The following is a 21881-nucleotide window of genomic DNA, read 5'->3' as shown; positions in this document are numbered from 1 at the left end:
TGTTAATGTTGATGATTATGGCTTACAGCCAATGAAAACCCAGAAGACATTTTCTCAGTAAGTTAGAATAATTACCAAAAAACACCTGCAATGGCTTCCTAAGCATATAAAAAGGTCAATTAGTCTGTTTCAGTAAGCTCCACAATCATGGGGAAGACTGCTGACTTGACAGATGTCCAGAAGGCAGTCATTGACACACTCCACAAACAAAGTATTTGGAAATCAAGGTGCCAGAGTCTGGAGGAAGAGTGGAGAGGCACACAATCCAAGATGCTTGAGGTCTAGTGTAAAGTTTTCACAATCAGTGATGGTTTGGGGAGCCATGTCATCTGCTGGTGTAATTTCACGGTGTTTTGTCAAGACCAAAGTCAGCGTAGCCGTCTGCCAGGAAATTTTAGAGCATTTCATGCTTCCCTCTGCAGACAAGCTTATTGGAGATGGAAATGTCATTCTCCAGCAGGACTTGGCATCTGTCCACACTGCCAAAAGTAGCAATACCTGGTTTAAAAATAACAGTATCGCTGTGCTTGATTGGCCAGCAAACTCGCCTGACCTTAACCTTATAGAAAATCTATGGGGTATTGTCAGGAGGAAGATGGCACTAGACCCAACAATTACGACGAGCTAAAGGCTGCTATCAAATCAACCTGGGCTTCCATAACACCTCAGCAGTGCCACAGGCTGATCACCTCCATGCCACATCGCATTGATGCAGTAATTGATGCAAAAGGAGCCCCAACCAAATATTGAGTGCTTTTACTGAACATACATTTCAGTAGGCCAACATTTAGGATTTTAAAATCATTTTTCAAGCTGGTGTTATAAAGTATCCTAATTTCATGACTTTTGGGTTTTCATTGGCTGTAAGCCATAATCATTAACCCCTTTCTGACATTAGACGTACTATCCCATCGAGGTGGGGTGGGCCCGTATGACCACCGATGGGATAGTACGTCATATGCGATCAGCCGCGCTCACGGGGGGAGCGCGGCCGATCGCGGCCGGGTGTCAGCTGACATCCGGCACTATGTGCCAGGAGTGGTCACGGACCGCCCCCGGCACATTAATCCCCTGCACACTGCAATCAAACATGATCGCAGTGTTCCGGCGGTATAGGGAAGCATCGCGCAGGGAGGGGGCTCCCTGCGTGCTTCCCTTAGACCCCCGGAGCAACGCGCCTCCCTGCAGCAGGCCCAGATCCAAAATGGCCGCTGCATCCGAGTCCTGCAGGGAGGTGGCTTCACAGCGCCTGCTCAGAGCAGGCGCCGGGAAGCCTCCCTGCTGTGCCTGTGTGATCGCTGATCTGACACAGTGCACAGCAAAGTGTCAGAATAGCGATCTTACACTATAACATGATGCCCCCCTGGGGCAATGTTATAGTGTAAAAAAAAAAATATTCACATGAGTAAAAAAAACTAAAATAAAAATTCCCCCCAAAAAAATATTGTTCCTATAAATACATTTCTTTATCTAAATAAAAAAAACAATAAAAGTACACATATTTAGTATCGCCGCGTCCGTAACGACCCGACCTATAAAACTGTCCCACTAGTTATTCCCTTCAATGAACACCGTAAAAAAAAAAAACGAGGCAAAAAACAACGCTTTATTATCATACCGCCAAACAAAAAGTGGAATAACGTGATCTAAAAAAAAAGACGGATATAAATAACCATGGTACCGCTGAAAACATCATCTTGTCCCGCAAACGAGCCACCATACAGCGTCATCAAAGAAAAAAGAAAAAAGTTATAGTCCTCAGAATAAAGCGATGCAAAAAGAATTATTTTTTCTATAAAATAGTTTTTATCGTATAAAAGTGCCAAAACATAAAAAAATGATATAAATGAGGTATCGCTGTAATCGTACTGACCCGATGAATAAAACTGCTTTATCCATTTTACCAAACGCGGAACGGTATAAACGCCTCCCTCAAAAGAAATTCATGAATAGCTGGTTTTTGGTCATTCTGCCTCACAAAAATCGGAAAAAGCGATCAAAAAATGTCACATGCCCGAAAATGTTACCAATAAAAACGTCAACTTGTCCCGCAAAAAACAAGACCTTACATGACTCTGTGGACCAAAATATGGAAAAATTATAGCTCTCAAAATGTGGTAACGCAAAAAATATTTTTTGCAATAAAAAGCGTCTTTCAGTGTGTGACGGCTGCCAATCATAAAAATCCGCTAAAAAACCCGATATAAAAGTAAATCAAACCCCCCTTCATCACCCCCTTAGTTAGGGAAAAAAAATTAAAAATGTATTTATTTCCATTTTCCCATTAGGGTTAGGGCTAGGGTTAGGGCTAGGGCTAGGGTTAGGGAAAGGGTTAGGGAAAGGGTTAGGGCTAGGGTTAGGGTTGGGGCTAGGGTTAAGGCTACAGTAAGGGTTGGGGCTAAAGTTAGGGTTAGGGTTGAGGCTAAAGTTAGGGTTAGGGTTTGGATTACATTTACGGTTGGGAATAGGGTTGGGATTAGGGGTGTGTCAGAGTTAAGGGTGTGGTTAGGGTTACCGTTGGGATTAGGGATGTGTTTGGATTAGGGTTTCAGTTATAATTGGGGGGTTTCCACTGTTTAGGCACATCAGGGTGTCTCCAAACATGACATGGCGTCCGATCTCAATTCCAGCCAATTCTGCGTTGAAAAAGTAAAACAGTGCTCCTTCCCTTCCGAGCTCTCCCGTGCGCCCAAACAGGGGTTTACCCCAACATATGGGGTATGAGCGTACTCAGGACACATTGGACAACAACTTTTAGGGTCCAATTTCTCCTGTTACCCTTGGGGAAATACAAAACTGGGGGCTAAAAAATAATTTTTGTAGAAAAAAAAGGATTTTTTATTTTCACTGCTCTGCGTTATAAACTGTAGTGAAACACTTGGGGGTTCAAAGCTCTCACAACACATCTAGATGAGTTCCTTAGGGGGTCTACTTTCCAAAATGGTGTCACTTGTGGGGGGTTTCAATGTTTAGGCACATCAGTGGCTCTCCAAACGCAACATGGCGTACCATTTCAATTCCTGTCAATTTTGCATTGAAAAGTCAAATGGCGCTCCTTCGCTTCCGAGCTCTGCCATGCGCCCAAACAGTGGTTTACCCCCACATATGGGGTATCGGCATACTCAGGACAAATTGTCAACAACTTTTGGGGTCCATTTTCTCCTGTTACCCTTGGTAAAATAAAACAAATTGGAGCTGAAATAAATTTTTTGTGAAAAAAAGTTAAATGTTCATTTTTATTTAAACATTCCAAAAATTCCTGTGAAACACCTGAAGGGTTAATAAGCTTCTTGAATGTGGTTTTGAGCACCTTGAGGTGTGCAGTTTTTAGAATGGTGTCACACTTGGTTATTTTCTATCATATAGACCCCTCAAAATGACTTCAAATGAGATGTGGTCCCTAAAAAACAATGGTGTTGTAAAAATGAGAAATTGCTGGTCAACTTTTAACCCTTATAACTCCCTAACAAAAAAAAATTTTGGTTCCAAAATTGTGCTGATGTAAAGTAGACATGTGGGAAATGTTACTTATTAAGTATTTTGTGTGACATATCTCTGTGATTTAATTGCATAAAAATTCAAAGTTCGAAAATTGCAACATTTTCAAAATTTTCGCCAAATTTCCGTTTTTTTCACAAATAAACGCAGGTAATATCAAAGAAATTTTACCACTATCATGAAGTACAATATGTCACGAAAAAACAATGTCAGAATCACTGGGATCCGTTGAAGCGTTCCAGAGTTATAACCTCATAAAGGGACAGTGGTCAGAATTATAAAAATTGGCCCGGTCATTAACGTGCAAACCACCCTTGGGGGTAAAGGGGTTAACAGAAACAAAAACTGGAAATAGATCACGCTGTAATGACTCTATATAATATATGAGTTTCACTTTTTGTATTGAAGAACTGAAATAAATTAACATTTCGATGATATTCTAATTTTGTGAGAAGCACCTGTATCTTCACGTTTTCAGCTCTTTAGCAGCTGCCGACAATGGCAGCCTTGGCTGTCCATCTTTCTACATCAACTTTGTGAAAATGAATATGTTCTCACTCATTTAATAGAGAAATATATAATTCATTCGATAACTGCGTGCTGCATATAGCAAATTCAGCTATTGTATATGGAGGAGTCATTCTAAATTAAATATTTGTCACAAAGATTTAGTTGCCATTTTATTGAAAAAAATACAATATTGGAGCAATTAATCCTGAATCCACCCCAATCTATAACTGTAAATGTACTAGCATGAAGTTGTAGCATCCCTTTCCTATTGTAAGGACACAATTGTGCAGTGAACAAATTAAAAGAATTTGTTATATTAACCCCTTAATGACGGTAACGACCCTTAGTTTCCATTATTTTGCTCCCCTTTTTCCCACAGCCATAACTTTTTTTATTTTTTTGTCATTATGGCAATGTGAGGGATTGTTTCTTGAGGGATGAGTTTTACTTTTGAACAACATCATTGCTTTTACCATACTGTGTACTGGAAAATGAGAAAAAAAAATTCTAAGTGTGGTGAAATTGCAAAAAAAAAAAAGCGCAAATCCACAGTTGATTTTTGGGGTGTTTTTACCACACTCACTAAATGCTAAAACTGACCTGCCATTATGATTTTCCATGTCATTACAAGTTTGTAGATACCAAACATGGATGGGTTCTTTTTTTATTTAAATGGGGGAAAAAAAGCAATCCAAAATTTGTATTAAAAAAAAAAAGGCACCATTTTCCGACACCCTTAGCACTTCCATTTTTCAAGATCTGAGGGATGGGTGAGGGCTTATTTTTTGCACTCTGAGCTGACGCTTTCATTGATACCATTTTGGGATAGATGCAATGTTTTGGTCGCCCATTATTACATTTTATTGCAATGTTGTAGCAACCAAAAAAACTTAGTTTTGGTTGTTTTTTTTCTTCGTAATGCCATCTACTGATCGGATTAATTCAGGGCTGCAGCCCTGCTATGTGTAACGAAAATGTTCATCTGCTATGAGCGCCAACCACTGGGAGTCTCCTGCAGACACCAGGATGTCATGCCAAACATGTCATGTCATGTGACAGGGGTGCCGATGGGCGGAGCAAAGACATGCATCCAGTTTGTGGAAGTTAAATGCCTCTGTCAGAAATTGACAGTGGATTTAACTAGTTAACAGCTGTGGGTGGATCGCTATTCCACCCGCAGCTGTTAGGGGCACATGACAGCTGATCAGATCAACTGTCATGAGCCCGCACCAAAGAGAGGGAGGTAACCTATGACAGATATGCATGAAATAGGTTGTTAAGGGGTTAATATATAGTCTACATAAAGAAATTCATAAAGTTCTCTTAATTGTAAACATAGTGGTAGTTAACATCTGGTTCATGGGCTGTTTAGGCTATGTGCATACGTTGCGGATTCTCTGCGGATTCGCAGCGTTTTTTGCGGTGCAGAAACGCAATTGATTTACAGTACAGTGTAAATCAATGAGAAAAAAAAAAAGCTGTGCACACTTTGCGGAAAATCCGCTGCGGAAACTCTGCGGTTTAAAAGAAGTAGCATGTCACTTCTTTTTTGCGAATCTGCAGCATTTTTGTACCCATTCCATTATAGAAATCCGCAGGGGTAAAAAACGCAGCAAATCCGCACAAAAAACGCTGCGGATCCGCACAAAAACGCGACAAATCCGCAGGTGCGTTTTCTGCCAGGAAAGGCAGAATCCGCACCAGAAATTCCTAAGGCTAATCCGCAACGTGTGCACATAGCCTAACAATCTACAATATCTTATGGTCTGGCCCTTGGACAGATTCCCAGTCAGCCACAGTGCTTGGGCTGCTAGACTCGTTTTTCCGGCTGATGGCCCATTAATTCTTCCATAGAATGCACACCATGCACTTAAGTTCTCTACTCAACAGCAAGTTCTCTACTGATGCTCACCAGTGTATGTATGTTTCAGTCATAGTGTCTCTATTTGATGTATACAGCAGCATCAGTATATCCTAGGTGATGTAAACACAACAGTCTCAGTGTTTCCTATTTGATATAGATGTATACAACAGAGTGTTGGTGTATCCTATGTGATGTTTACAGCAGTCTCAAAATACATGGAGACTGCTGTATAAATCACAGAGTATTCTACAACAGAGCCTCTGCGTATCTTTATCTTTTGTGATGTATAAAGCAGGATTTTGGGGTTTATGTGATGTATATATATAACAGTACTATCATAGAAAAATTAAGATCCTTAAAGTCACTCTAGTGAGCAGGCATTCACCCTTCCTCTCTCATACAGAGCTTCCAGTAGAAGAACAGGAGCTTACACTCCTTGAAGTAGAATTACACCATTTAACGTAGGGGAAGTGAGGAAATTACATATGGCTGGGAAGTGTCAAATTAATTAAAATCCCTTTTTATGCCAAAACTGCCTGCAGTGACCAAAAGAATTAAGGAAAGATACCTATTGTGAGATTGGACATGAAATCTGCCGTTTGCTTGATTAGAGGAGGGGAAGTAGGCTACATCCAGGATGAGCTGCTATGATTGCATAAATCCGATATTGACGTGACATACATTTTCAACTTCAGCACTAATCGGGAAAGAACATTCATATTTTCTTATAACTGTGACTCCTGCCTATATACCCAAAATCAACAGTGATCAGATTGCTGACACCAGCCATGTCATGTTTCCTATCCATGGAAAAGTAAAATCCCACTGAAAAATATTACAGCAATATTGAACATCTAATCTTCAGAGGCGAAGATATCTCATAAGTTGCTCATAGCAAGTCAGGAATTCTGCTACATACAGGCATTCTGCTACGTACAGGCGATCTGAGCATCGCCTCTATGTAGCAGAGGCGATCGGGATATGGCAGCTTCTAGTCTCCCATGGGGACTATTGAAGCATGCCAAAAGTTTATTAAAAAAAAAAAAAATGTTTTAAAAATATTAAACCCAAATTAAAAGTATAAATCATTCCCCTTTTGCCCCATTCAAAATAAAATATAAAAAAGTCAAACATACACATATTTGGCATCACCGCGTTCAGAATCACCTGAGCTATCAATATAAAAAAATATATATATTTACCCGATCGCTAATATATATATATATTATATATGCAGTGGCCTATGTATAGGTTTATTGTGTCACTGGCAATAATGTAATATCTGTCTTGAGGGGCTGCATGTCACACCCAGGTGTTAATACTGTATGTATTTTCCTCGGACAAGTAGACTTCTGTCTCCAATCTCACAAGGGGGTCCTGCTGGAAGCCAAGAAGAAAGGTAACATTTGACACCTTGAATAGAGATGTTAATTACGGCCTGATGGTATCTCTGTGACAGCTGTTACACAAAGGACCTCAAGAGAAAATAATATATTCATTGGGGGTGCGGCCGTGGTCCAATCAAAAAATAGAATTAGACTTACCGGTAATTCAGTTTCTAGGAACCTTCCACGACAGCATAGAAGGATGTCTCCATTCCCTAATGGGGGACAGGAAGCACGAGAACTTAAAAGCCCCTCCTCCCTCCAAATCGCCAGTGACTTACAATGGATACCATAGCACTAGCTTCCTTAAACGACCCAGGATAAATCCAAGGAAAGGGAGGGAATTAGTGCTGTCGTGGAAGGTTCCTATAAACCGAATTACCGATAAGTCTAATTCTATTTTCTCTAGTCACCTTCCACGACAGCATAGGAGTACCAACCAATTTTGCACTAGGGAGGACAATAGCCTGGAGAACTTTCCGGCCAAAGACTAGATTCCTATTGCACAATAAGTCCAATCTGTAGTGTTTGGTAAAGGTATGTCATGAAGACCATGTTGAAGCCCTGCAGATCTGCTCGATGGAAGCGCCTGCTCTTTCTCCCATGACACTGAAGTAGACCTTGTAGAGTGGGCCTTGACCTTGATTGGAGGAGTCAAGTTCTGGGCCAGATAAGTTTCATGTATGGCCTTTTTGATCCAACTAGAAATAGTACTTTTTGCCACTTTCCTTCCTTTATTCTGACCTGACAGATGAACAAACAGGTTTTGATCAACTCTGAAAGCTAGTTTGTTCAAGATAATGTAGAATAGTCCATCTAACATCGAGAGAATGGAACTCTTTTTCTTTTGGGTTTGCCGGGTTCTGGCAGAAGGAAGAATAATGTTCTGAGAACGGTGAAAATCAGACACCACCTTCGGCAGAAAAGATGGATCAAGCCGGAGAATTATAGAGTCATCTGTAATTAACAAGTAGGGTTTCTCTAACCGATAAGGCTTGAAGCTCCCCCACACGTCTCAATGTGGTAATTGGTGCCAGAAAGGCAGCCTTGTATGACAGGTATTGAGGAGAACAGGAAGTTAAGGGCTTGAACGGTGCTTGCGTGAGCCCCCTGAGGACTAGATTCAAGTCCCATGAGGGTACCATGCGTTGTTTCCTAGGCTGCGATCTTAGAGCTGATACCATGAATCTTCTGATCCAACGGTGGTTGAGCGGAAACCTGAACCTTTAGAGTGCTGGGTCTAAGGCCTAACTCTAACCCACGCTGAAGGAAGTCCAATATTTGGGATATATTCAGATGGAGTGGATCTGGTTTATTAGGTAGACAGAAAGACGAGAATGTTTTCCACACTTTACCATAGATTGCATTAGTAACAGGCTTCCTGGACTTTTGCAAAGTAGAAATTACAGCATCCGACAGCCCTCTAGCTCTTAGGACCTGGGCCTCAGTAACCAGGCCGCTAGGATCAATTTTGGGGGATTCTGGTGCTGGAAGGGCCCCTAAAGGAGAAGGTCGGCATCTACTGGCAGGTGAACTGGACCTTCTATCTGTAGTTCGATGATGAGATTGAACCAGCTTCTTTTTTGCCATACTGGAGCAACTAGGATGGTTGGCACCTGTTCCTCTTGGATCTTTCGAAGGGTTTTCACCAATATTGGGATTGGCGGGAAGGCGTAGGCTAATCGGAAGTTCCATGCCTGGACAAGAGCATCCACTCCTTTGGAATTGTCCCTGGGATTCAAGGAAAAAAAGGTTTGGACCTGTGAATTTTGGTCTGAGGCGAATAAATCGACTTCTGGTAGACCCCATCTGTCTACAAACATCCTGAAGACTCTTCTGGCTCCATTCTCCTGGCTGAATGTCCTGGCGACTCAGGAAATCCGCCTGCAGGTTGGAAGACCCCTTCAAGTGGACGGCTGTGAGAGAAAGAAGGTGCTCTTTGGCCCAACAGAATATTCGGTTTGAGATGCTTCTTAAACTGTTGAACTTTGAGCTCCCCTGATGTCGGAGGTGAGCAACAGTTGTCGTGTTGTCCGAATAAATTTTGACATGATTCCCCGATATTAGGCCGCCTGCGGCTAGGAGAGCCTCCTCCACTGCTTTCAACTCCCTGAAGTCGGAGGATCTGGCGCTTGCTGCCTGATTCCAGCATCCCTGGGAGTATGCAAAATTACTGCCCCCCAGCCCCGTTTGCTGGCGTCGGTTGTAATTGTTACAAGGGGGGATTGTGACCAGCTCACATCACTGCGGATATTTCTGGGGTTCAACCACCATGCTAGGGATGCCTTCACGCGCCCCGGAGTGTGTACTCTTCTTGTTCAGGGAACCCGGATTTCCATCCCAGTTTGCGAGGATGTGGGCTTGAAGGGTTCTGGAATGGGCCTGAGCCCAAGATACCGACTGAATACAAGCCGTCATAGAGCCTAGGACCGATATGCTTTTCCGTAGAGTCGGAGATCTGTCCTCTCTGAGATCTATAACCTTCTCTATTATCACTCGACGATGATCTTCCGGGAGAAACGATTTCTGTTTTACTGAGTCTAACAGAACCCCCAGAAACCTCCTTGATTTGGGAGGTTGTAGCTGGGACTTCCTCAGATTTGGGAGCCACCCCAAGGTTTTGAGAATGTCGAGGGTTTTTGAAACATGATCATTGAGAATCTGAGCCGAGGGGGCTATAAGCAGCAGATGGTCCAGGTATGGAACAATACAGACTCCCTGACTCCGGATGTGAGACACAGCCTCTGCCATTATCCTGGAGAATACTCTTGGCACTGAAGAAATGCCGAAAGGGAGCACGTTGAATTGAAAATGATTCACTTGTTGATTGAACTGTAATGCAAACCTGAGATACTTTTTGTGCCGGGGATGAATAGGCACATGAAAGTAGGCGTCCTTTAGGTCGATGGTTGCCATGAAAAAATTTTGACCTATCAGAGGAATAGCAGATTTCACCGATTCCATTTTGAACCTGCGGTATAGGATATGACAATTGAGATCTTTTAGATTTATTATGACTCGCGCCTCCCCTGATGGCTTCTTTACCAGGAAGAGACGAGAGTAATGGCCTGAACCCCATTCCTCGGGGGGTACTGGGAGAGATTGCATTTGATTTTAGGAGGTCCTAAAGGCCTGTCATCATCATCGTATGTGCTCTCTGAGAGGTCGGAGAGGTAATTCTCAGATTCCGAGGGGGGAGAAGATATGAATTCTAGGAGAAGGCCCTGAATAACATTGAGTACCCATTGACAATTGGTAATGGCCCGCCAATGAAGTTTGCGAGCCTCCCCCCCATCGGGACAGAGTCATTTATCTTGCTATTGCTGCTGCTGCTGCTGGGGAATGAGGATATTTTTCCCTTTTCCCTTAGCATAGCTCCATCACCCAGTTTTCCCTTTACCTCTTGCTTGAGGGGTATTAGATTGGGGGCACGAAAAAAACGTTTTCTGAGCGACTTCTGTTCTGGAAGGGCCTTTTTTCTATCTGTGGCCTTTTCCAGAATTTCATCCAGAGTGGGCCCGAAAAGATAATCACCTTTAAAAGGAATTGAGCACAGCTTAATTTTGGAGGTAACATCGCCGCTCCACATTTTAAGCCAGAGGGCCCTACGGGCAGAATTAGATTGGACTAAGGATCTGGCCGCAATTCTAATAGACTCCATAGAGGCGTCTGCTAAGAAAGCTGAGGCCTTTTGGAGCATGGGAAGAGGGTCCAATAGCTCATCTCTGGAGGTACCCTGAGCAATATGTTTCTCCAGCTCGTCCATCCAACGAGACAGGGCTCTGGCAACACAGGAGGCAGCAAGATTAGATTTTAACCCCGAGGTGGATGTTTCCCATGACTTTTTTAATAAGCTTTCCATCTTTCTGTCTAGCGGATCTCTCAACTGTGAGGAGTCCTCAAAGGGGAGAGAGGTTTTCTTTGCTACCCTTGCCACCTGTATGTCTACTTTAGGTATGTCCCATGAAGGGGAACCTGCCTCTAAGGGAAACCTGTGTTTAATTTCAGAGGGGGTGGATAGGCGTTTCTTTGGGAGCTCCCACTCCTGAGATATTAAATCCAAGATATTTTTATGCACCGAGAACCCCATCTGTCTCTCTGATTTCAATCCTCCGAACATTTCATCCTGTATAGAATGAGGAACAGATTCCTCCTGTAACCCCATCGTGTTACGTACAGCCATTACTAACTTGTCAGTATAATCAGAAGAGAAAAAATATTTTCTTGCTTCCGCAAATTTAGGAGATGAAGATTCACCCCATGACAGAAGATGAAAACGAGTGATCGGACTCAGGCCGAGTCCTCAAATTGTATTTTCCTTTTTTTTTTTTAGGAGAGGGACCCTGCGGCTGTGGAGGAGGAGGATTGAAGGCGGCTAGAGAGGTTTGTACTTCATGCTTGACTAAGGCCCGGATTTCGTCAAGGAGGGAAGGCTGCTCGGCTCTGATAACTTTATCCGTGCACCCCTGACACAGCTTTTTCTCTCATAGAGAGGGAAGTTTTACATTGCAGATTGCACATTTAGATGTCTTTTTGGCCGGGATTTTCTGAGCAGACTTGTCTCCCTGAAAAAAGAGGGAGAGAGTGGTGTAAGGATCAGAAGGGCCCACTAATCCTAGCCTCGGACCCACCCCGCAACGGACTTACTGGAGCAGGGGCAGCGCTGGGCTCTGCAGATGCAGGGCAGGAAGCAACATCCATTGTGACAGGGATCCATCTTACCTGGAGGTGTCTTCAGGCTGGTTTATATAGGGATAAATCCAGCCCCCAGCGCAGGTGAATCAGGTTCCCCTCCTCCTCCCCGGGTCCTGGAGCAGGCCTCCACATGGAAAGGCGTGCTCTGTGCGGCGTTGGTGGTCCTGAGGGCGCTAGGAGGCCGGACCAGGAAGTGTATGCGCTCCAACTTGCGTTCCAGCAAAGAGCACAGGACCAGAAGTGACGCGCGCGCAACGATGACGTCACTTCCGGGACGCCGAACGCTGCAGCAGTAGAGGACAAGGCAGTGAGCACATGGAGGCAACCGCCGGAGATCACTGGCCCGCTTTACCTCCGCAGAGGTGCAGGTGGGCCAGGAAGGTCCCAAGTCCGGGGGAGACGGGAGCAGCAGGAAGAGGAGGAAGGCAGAGCCCTGACCACTGCCCGGCAGGAAAAAACAGGTACACTGGAGTCGCCGGCCACGCAGCATACGAGAACCTCTCCATGCCCCATGGGGGACAGGAAAGACACTGGCGATTTGGAGGGGAGGGGCTTTTAACCTCTTGTGCTTCCTGTCCCCCATTAGGGAATGGAGACATCCTCCTATGCTGTCGTGGAAGGTGACTAGAGAAAACAAGCAGTTATGATATTAACCTGAGGGGCTGGTCTAGAAACCTGACCTCCAGATCAAAGCTATAAAGTAGACCTGATACGTAAAAAAAGGTTCACATAATGGGGCGGCTGAGCTGGTGTGATCCAATCTACATTCATCCTCAGGGAGCAGAAAGCAGACTACCAAGTTAGATGATTTCTGTAAGTTTTCTCCTGTTATTTTATACTGTTTTGCATAAGTTGTATGTCTTTATTATCATATTTTTATAACTTTTCTTACTGTAAGCACTGACCCTTTTTGTATTAAAGTATAAAACTTTAACAAGTTGAACCTTGAATGTTCTAAAAGAATCCATAGCCTAAGGTGTGTGAGCCTTATGAGTGGTAGACAGTATTAGGTCGGCCTCACACTAGCGAGTTTTACGGACGTATGAGTGCATAAACTACGTCCGTAAAACTCGCAAAATAAACGGCACAATTATTCTCAATGGGGCTGCTCCTATTAGCCGTATATTACGGTTCAGTATTATACGGCTTTCTACGGCCGTACAAAATCGCAGCATGCTGCGTTTGTCACCGTATTGCGCAAAAAAATCGCCAATGAAAGTCTATGGGGGCGAGAAAAATACGGATTCCACACGGACCTGCAGTGTGACTTGCGAGAAATACGCAGCGGTGTTAGTGAAAAGTCGGTAATTCAATTGCCGGCTTTTCATTTCTTCTGCACAAACCCGACAGGATATGAGACATGGTTTACATACAGTAAACCATCTCATATCCCCTTTTTTTTTTGCATATTCCACACTACTAATGTTAGTAGTGTGTATGTGCAAAATTTCAGCGCTGTAGCTGCTGAAATAAAGGGTTAAATGGCGGAAAAAATTGGCGTGGGCTCCCGCGCAATTTTCTCCGCCAGAATGGTAAAGCCAGTGACTGAGGGCAGATATTAATAGCCAGGAGAGGGTCCATGGTTATTGGCCCCCCTGGCTACAAACATCTGCCCCCAGCCACCCCAGAAAAGGCACATCTGGAAGATGCGCCTATTCTAGCACTTGGCCACTCTCTTCCCACTCCCTGTAGCGGTGGGATATGGGGTAATGAAGGGTTAATGCCACCTTGCTATTGGAAGGTGACATTAAGCCAGATTAATAATGGAGAGGCGTCAATTATGTCACCTATCCATTATTAATCCAATAGTACGAAAGGGTTAAAAAACACACACACACGATTTAAAAGTAGTTTAATGAAATAAACACAGCGGTTGTTGTAATAATTTATTGTTCTCTCAATCCATCAGGAACACCCTCGCTTGGAAAAATAATAAACGCACAAGATACATACCTTCTGGTGAACCGTCTCGTCCCACGAAGTAATCCATCTGAAGGGGTTAACTAATATTACAGGCAGGAGCCCTGCTAAATGCAGCTGTGCTCCGTGCTTGTAATTCCCCAGCGAATGAATGAAATGTAGGTCATTGACCTACATTTCCTTCAGTCGCGGTGAGGCGCCCTCTGGTGGATGTTCTCATGAACTGCAGCCTGGGAACTTTTTCCCACGCTCCAGGTCAGATGAGGACATCCACCAGGGGGCGCATCACCGCGACTGAAGGAAATGTAGGTCAATGACCTACATTTCATTCATTCGCTGGGGAATTACAAGCACGGAGCACAGCTGCATTTAGCAGGGCTCCTGCCTGTAATATTAGTTAACCCCTTCAGATGGATTACTTCGTGGGACGAGACGGTTCACCAGAAGGTATGTATCTTGTGCGTTTATTATTTTTCCAAGCGAGGGTGTTCCTGATGGATTGAGAGAACAATAAATTATTACAACAACCGCTGTGTTTATTTCATTAAAATACTTTTAAATCATGTGTGTGTGTGTTTTTTAACCCTTTCGTACTATTGGATTAATAATGGATAGGTGTCATAATTGACGCCTCTCCATTATTAATCTGGCTTAATGTCACCTTCCAATAGCAAGGTGGCATTAACCCTTCATTACCCCATATCCCACCGCTACAGGGAGTGGGAAGAGAGTGGCCAAGTGCCAGAATAGGCGCATCTTCCAGATGTGCCTTTTCTGGGGTGGCTGGGGGCAGATGTTTTTAGCCACGGGGGGGCCAATAACCATGGACCCTCTCCTGGCTATTAATATCTGCCCTCGGTCACTGGCTTTACCATTCTGGCGGAGAAAATTGCGCGGGAGCCCACGCCAATTTTTTCCGCCATTTAACCCTTTATTTCAGCAGCTACAGCGCTGAAATTTTGCACATACACACTACTAACATTAGTAGTGTGGAATATGCAAAAAAAAAGGGATATGAGATGGTTTACTGTATGTAAACCATGTCTCATATCCTGTCGGGTTTGTGCAGGAGAAATGAGAAGCCGGCAATTGAATTACCGGCTTTTAACACATATCGCGCTGAATGAAATCTAAATACAGAATATATATATATATATATGTGTCTCAATGACATATATATATATATATATATATATATATATATATATATATATATATATATATACACACACATACTGTATATATGTTTTCCCGAACATTTGAGCACATAAATCCATTAGATGTCGGTTTTGCAGGCCTGCACGAAAATCTCGCAGTACGGATGCCATACGGATTACATACGGAGGATGCCATGCGCAAAATACGCTGACACACCCTGACTACGGATCAATATTTTGGGAACATTTCTCCGTATTACGGCCGTAGTACGGACGTATAATACGTGGCGTATTGTCTTACGCCCAGTGTGAGGCCGGCCTTAGTATTAATATTTCCAGGACTCATCACCCGTGTATTCGGTGAGTGGTGGCAGCGTGTATGAGCGGGTGTGTGGCCTGGGTCAGTGTGTGATTTATGCTCCCATTGCAGCATAGAATAGAGGTTGAATGCTGAACTGAGAGAGGGGAGATAGATTAACCCTTGCAGGCACAACCCCTTGCAGGCACAACCCCAAGTCACGTGCTGAGAGCGGGCACGTTACAAATTAGTTACACCACAGAGAAGGGATCCGTGACACGCCAGAATTACTTTTTTTGGTTACCGCAACATTGCCTTAAAATACTATAATGGGCGATCAAAAAATCGTATCTGCACCAAAATGGTATCTTTAAAAACATCAGCTCGGCACACAAAAAATCCCACACCCAACTGGAGATCACAAAAAATGGAGATGCTACGGATATCAGAAAATGGGGCAATTTTTTTTATTAAACAAACTTTAGAATTTTTTTTCACCACTTAGATAAAAAAGAACCTAGACATATTTGTCATCTATGAACTCGTAAGGACCTGGAGAATCATAATGGCAGGTCAGTTTTAGTATTTAGTGAACCTAGTAAAAAAGCAAAATTAAAAAACAATTGTGAAATTGCACTTTTTTTTGCAGTTTCACCACACTTGGATTTTTTCCCCGTTTTTTAGTATACTATATGATAAAACCAATAGTGTCGTTCAAAAGTACAACTTGTCCTGCAAAAAACAAGCCCTCACATAGCCATTTTGACCAAAAAATTTAAAAATGGAAAGAAGGGGAACAAAAAATGAAAATACAAAATCAAGAATACCTCTGGTCGTTAACCCCTTCACCCCCTGAGCTTTTTCCGTTTTTTCGTTTTCGGTCCCCTCCTTCCCAGAGCCATAACTTTTTTATTTTTCTGTCAATATGGCTATGTGAGATGTGAGGGCTTATTTTTTGTGGGACGAGATGTACTTTTGAACGATACCATTGGTTTTACCATGCCGTGTAACAGAAAACAGGAAAAAAATTCCAAGTGTGATGAAATTGCAAAAAAAGTGCAATCTCACACTGGTTTTTTGTTTGGCTTTTTTGCTAGGTTCACTAAATGCTAATACTAACCTGCCAATGATTCTCCAGGTCATTACGAGTTCATAGACACCCAACATGTCTATGTTATTTTTTATCTAAGTGGAGAAAAAAAATTCCAAAGTTTGCTAAAAAATAAATAAATAAATAAATAAATAAAAATTGCTCGATTATCCGATACCCGTAGCGTCTCCAATTTTGGTGATCTGGGGTCAGGTGAGGGCTTATTGTTTGTGTGCCGAGCAGGCGTTTTTAATGATACCATTTTGGTGTAGATTTGTTCTTTTGATTGCCCGTTATTGCATTTTAATGCAATGTCGCGGCGACCAAAAAAACGTAATTTTGGCGTTTTGATTTTTTTTCTCGCTACGCCATTTAGCGGTTAGGTTAATCCTGTTTTTATTGATAGATCGGGCGATTCTGAACACGGCGATACCAAATATGTGTATGTTCGATTTTTTTTAAATTGTTTTATTTTGATTGGGGCGAAAGGGGGGTGATTTGAACTTTTATATATTTTTAAAACACTTTTTTTAATTTTGGCATGCTTCAATAGCCTCCATAGGAGGCTAGAAGCATGCACAACTCGATCGCCTCTGCTACATAGAGGTGAAGTACAGATCACCTCTATGTAGCAGAAATGCAGGTGTACTTTGAACGCCGACCACAGGGTGGCGCTCAAAGCAACCGGCCATCAACAACCATAGAGGTCTCAATGAGACCTCTGGTTGTTATGGCAATGCACCGATGACCCCCGATCATGTGACGGGGGTCAGCGGTGCGGGAGCGCTTGTTAAATGCAGCTGTCAGCGGCGGCATTTAACTAGTTAGTGGGCGGATCGCGATTCCGCTCGCGCTCATTGCACGCACGTCAGCTGTACAAAACAGCTGACATGTCGCGGCTTTGAGGTGGGCTCACCGCCGGAGCCCACCTCAAAACAGGGGATCTGCCAGCTGATGTACTATTCCGTCAGCTGGCAGAAAGGGGTTAACTTCCTAACCCCAAAAAATTAGGGTTTCAAAAATTGTGCTGATGTAAAGTAGACATGTGGGAAATGTTATTTATTAACTATTTTGTGTGACATAACTTTCTGATTTTAAGGGCATAAAAATGAATTTTAAAATTGCAAAATATTCCTAACTTTTTTCACATATAATGCAAGACATATCAAACAAATTTAGCAATTATCATGAAGTTACAATAGGTCACGAAAAAAACATCTCAGAATCAGTGTGATCCTTGATGCGTTCCAGAATTATTACATCATAAAATGACACTGGTTAGAGTTGTAAATTTTGCTTGGTCATGAAGAGGAAAACAGGCAGGAGGTTGAAGGGGTTAATAAATTGCAATAATTTTTTGCCGATTGTGGTTCTAGTGATGTGTCCATGTACTGCTTGTGATTCTGTTTCAAACAGGTTTTTATTTGGGTTTAAAATTTCAATTACAACATTAAAGGGAACCTGTCATATGAAAAAAAGCTATTAACCTGCAGATATTGGGTTAAAGGTAACCCGTCACCGGAAATAACACTGTTAACTGGCAGATTAAGCACATATCTGCAGGTTAACAGCGTTATTATGCTGCCCGGACTTGCACATAGCCTAATGATCTTTATTTTCCCCAGCAGCATTCAATTTCAGTCATGGGGGGCAGGGCCAGAGCAGGTTCAGTTGTTCTTTTTCTTTAGGGCTCATTTCCACATGCGAGGCACACGTCCGTATCTCGCATGTGGAAACCAAGCTCTGGCGCCGGCACTTTGGAGCGGAGCTGTGCAGCTCCATGTGTTCCTATGCGGCCGCACGCTCCGCTCTGGAGTGCCGGCTCCACAGCTTGGTTTCCACATGCGAGATACGGACGTGTGCCTCGCATGTGGAAATGAGCCCTTAGAAGCAGAGTGGACACCTCATTGAAACCCCTGCTGTTGTGAGGAAATTAACTATAATCCCTCCCAGCAGCCTTGGGCAGCAACTGAAACCATGCCCTGGAACTAACTGACAGGCGACTATTCACTGATGCACTATAGAGCCAGCTGTCAGTGCAGGAGTGTGATTACAGGCACGGCTCACTAGGTACTGAGCGGTGCCTGAAGCCACGCCTCGATGACTGAAAGCCCAAGGCTGCTAGAAGAAATAAAGTACATTTCCTCCCATCACATGACCACTTCTATGCAAATTTTCATACTTACATTCACATGCTTTCATTTTTTTTCACTGGTCATTGAGAGAATTTGAAAAAGCAGCTGGTCGGCACGTGACTAAGTATGCAAATCGCATGAGGCATCATATGATGACTTCTCAATCCGCTTAAGCAGTTTATAGGAGGGGGTGAGGCACCAAACAAATTTTTTTTTTGCCACTGGTGCTGGGAAACATACACTACTCAAAAAAAAAAAGAATAAAAACTAAAAACTAATACCAGGTCCTAGATATCACTAAATGAAATACTCCAGTTGCAAATCTTTATTCATTATATAGTGGAATGTGTTGATAAAACAATAAAACAAAAATGATCAATGCAAATCAAAATTAATATCCCATGGAAGTCCGGATTTGGAATGATGCTCAAAATCAAAGTGGAAAATCAAATTACAGGCTCCTCCAACTTCAATTGAAATGCTTCTAGACAAGGACATTATGTTCAGTAGTGTGTGTGGCCTTCACATGCCTGCATGACCTCGCTACAACTCCTGGGCATGGTCCTGATGAGGCATGGATGTTCTCCTGAGGGATCTCCTCCCAAACTTGGATTAAAGCATCAGTCAACTTCTGGACAGACATATACCATTCTAGCCACAGCTTTGCACTAATGTGCCATCCTGGATGAACTGCACTTCCTGAGCAAATTCTGTGGGTTGTAGACACAGCCTCATGCTACTGCACCTCTAGGGGTGAGAGCAATGACAAAATGCAAAAGTGACCAAAACAGCAGCCAAAAAGGATGAGAACAGAGAAATGGTCTGTGGTCACCACATGCAGAACCACTCCTTTATAGGGGTTGTCTTGTTAATTGCTTATAATTTCTACCTGTTGTCTGTTCCATTTGCACAAAAGCAAGGACAATTAATTCACAATCAGTGTTGCTTCATAAGTGGACAGGTTATGTGATTAACTTGAAGTTACCTTGTGTTGTTTCAGTGTTCCCTTAATTTTTTTTATTAGCAGTGTGTATTTGCCTCTGACTATATTAAGGGTATGTGTCCACATTCAGGATTGCATCAGGATTTGGTCAGGATTTTATGCAGGTAAAATCCTGACCAAATCTGCACCTGAGGTCACCTGCATTGTCCTTGCGTTGTTTCTGCAATGTAAGGACATGCTGCGTTCTTAAGAGACGCGCCGCATGTCCGTTTTTGCAGGTCTGCCGCATGCGTCTTTTAATGCATAGTGGAGACGGGATTTCATGAAATCCCATCCACTATGCTGTAACATTTGGACGCTGTGTCTCTATGCAGCGTCAAACACGCAGCGTTTCCTGAACGTGGAAACATACCTTAACGGTTTGAACAACTGTATTGGTAAACATAGACTAAAATGTGAATTGTTTTGTAAGTGGAATAAATGTCCCAACCACTGCATAATTCAGTCAAATGTGTTTTGCAGTCTCAGGTATAAAAACAAAAATGTTATAGTCTAGGGTACATTTTTTGCATTGGAGTAGCAACCTACAACATAGACTTCACCCTGTGTGCAAGATACATCAATAAACAGTTTCTAAAGTTCAAGGGGTATTCCCATCTCCAATATCCTTTCCCAGTATGTAGTAGGTGTAATATTAATAAATGCCTCCAATTAGAAATGTAGTATAATTTTTCTGGTTCGCTATGACTCTTACCTCATGGGCAGGCATTGCAGGACCTTAGGTATCCATGGTTACAACCGCTAACAACTAGCTAAGGTCCTGCAATGCCTGCACAAGAGGAAAGATCGCGAATATAAAAAAAAGAAAAAAAAAAACAAAAAACGTACTACATTCCTAATTGGAGGCATTTGCTAAGATTATTATTGCTACACCTACTACACATTAGGATAGGATCCTATAAGTATCCTGACAAAACCATATTTAAAAAAAAAAAAAGAAGCTTTTTCTTGTTATGGAAAACATCTTGCAACATTGGAAAGCTGCCGAAGGGAAAAATATGAAAGAAAGCTAATAAAAAAAACGTAGCCAGAACAGATTTTAGTGTGCAGTCATGGATGAACAGCGAAGACCTGGGGCCATGTGGATTGACTACAGGTTTGGCAAAAAAAAAAAAAAAAAACAAAAAAAAAAAAAAAGATTATGAGTTTGTGTTCCCTCTTCAATGAGACAGTTCAGTTGATGGTCATATAACTTGTGACTCCTGACTGTGCAATATTGCAATGTGTGGTGTGGAGCTTCCAATTCTGGTGTTATGTAATAAAATGAGAACTAAGGGGTAACGTTTCTCCTTTCGGAGAATGACATGTCAAGCCTGAGATGCCAAAGTAAGGAGACTTAAAGGGAACCTGTCACCCCCTCCAGCCGTTAGAAACTAAAAGCCACCTTGTGCAGCAGTAATGCTGCATTCTGACAAGGTGGCTCTTTTAGTTACTGGTGCAGTCAAAGCAGAAATAAAAGCGTTTTATAATTTCGCAAAAATACCTGTCTTTAGTCCTGGAGGCAGATCTTAACCCCCCTGCTGCACACGCCACACTGCCATCACTCAAGGCTTCTTCGGCGCCGGGCGCCGCCCCCTCCGCTCTGTTTTCGAATCAAATCCGGCGCCTGCGCTGTTTTGTTCTGCCTGGGGCAGGCGCAGTGAGCGCTGCCCATCTGACCTCAGATGCAGTGTTGCAGACTGCGCCTGCCCTGCTTGTGAATCCCAGCCCCGCACTGTGCATAATGCATAACACACTGCGGGGCTGGGATTCACAAGCTGGGTGGCCGCACAGGCGCAGTCTGCGAGACTGCATCTGAGGTCAGACGGGCAGCGCTCACTGCGCCTGCCCCAGGCAGAACAAAACAGCGCAGGTGCCGGATTTGATTTGAAAACAGCACGGAGGGGGCAGCGCCCGGCGCCGAAGAAGCCTTGATTGACAGCAGTGTGGCGTGTGCAGCAGGGGGGTTAAGATCTGCCTCCAGGACTAAAGACAGGTATTTTTGCGAAATTATAAAACGCTTTATTTCTGCTTTGACTGCACCAATAACTAAAAGAGCCACCTTGTCAGAATGCAGCATTACTGCTGCACAAGGTGGCTCTTTTAGTTTATAACGGCTGGAGGGGGTGACAGGTTCCCTTTAAGCTGCAAGGCTCCTCTGGGAACTATGCAAATTGTCTCTTCAGAGAGGAAGAGGACTAGAACTCTAGTGCCACCTATAGGAAGTAGCAATCCTAAAAGTCAATATCGACTCTCTAACGAGCCTTTTCACATGACTGAGATTTTGGTTTTGGCTTTTATCCCAAGTCATGTGACAAGCATTTTCTACTCTGGCCTAAACAGACAA

The sequence above is a fragment of the Ranitomeya variabilis genome, chromosome 3 (assembly GCF_051348905.1).
Source record: "Ranitomeya variabilis isolate aRanVar5 chromosome 3, aRanVar5.hap1, whole genome shotgun sequence".
Lineage (NCBI taxonomy): Eukaryota > Metazoa > Chordata > Amphibia > Anura > Dendrobatidae > Ranitomeya > Ranitomeya variabilis.
Note: the sequence above shows the minus strand (reverse complement) of the source record.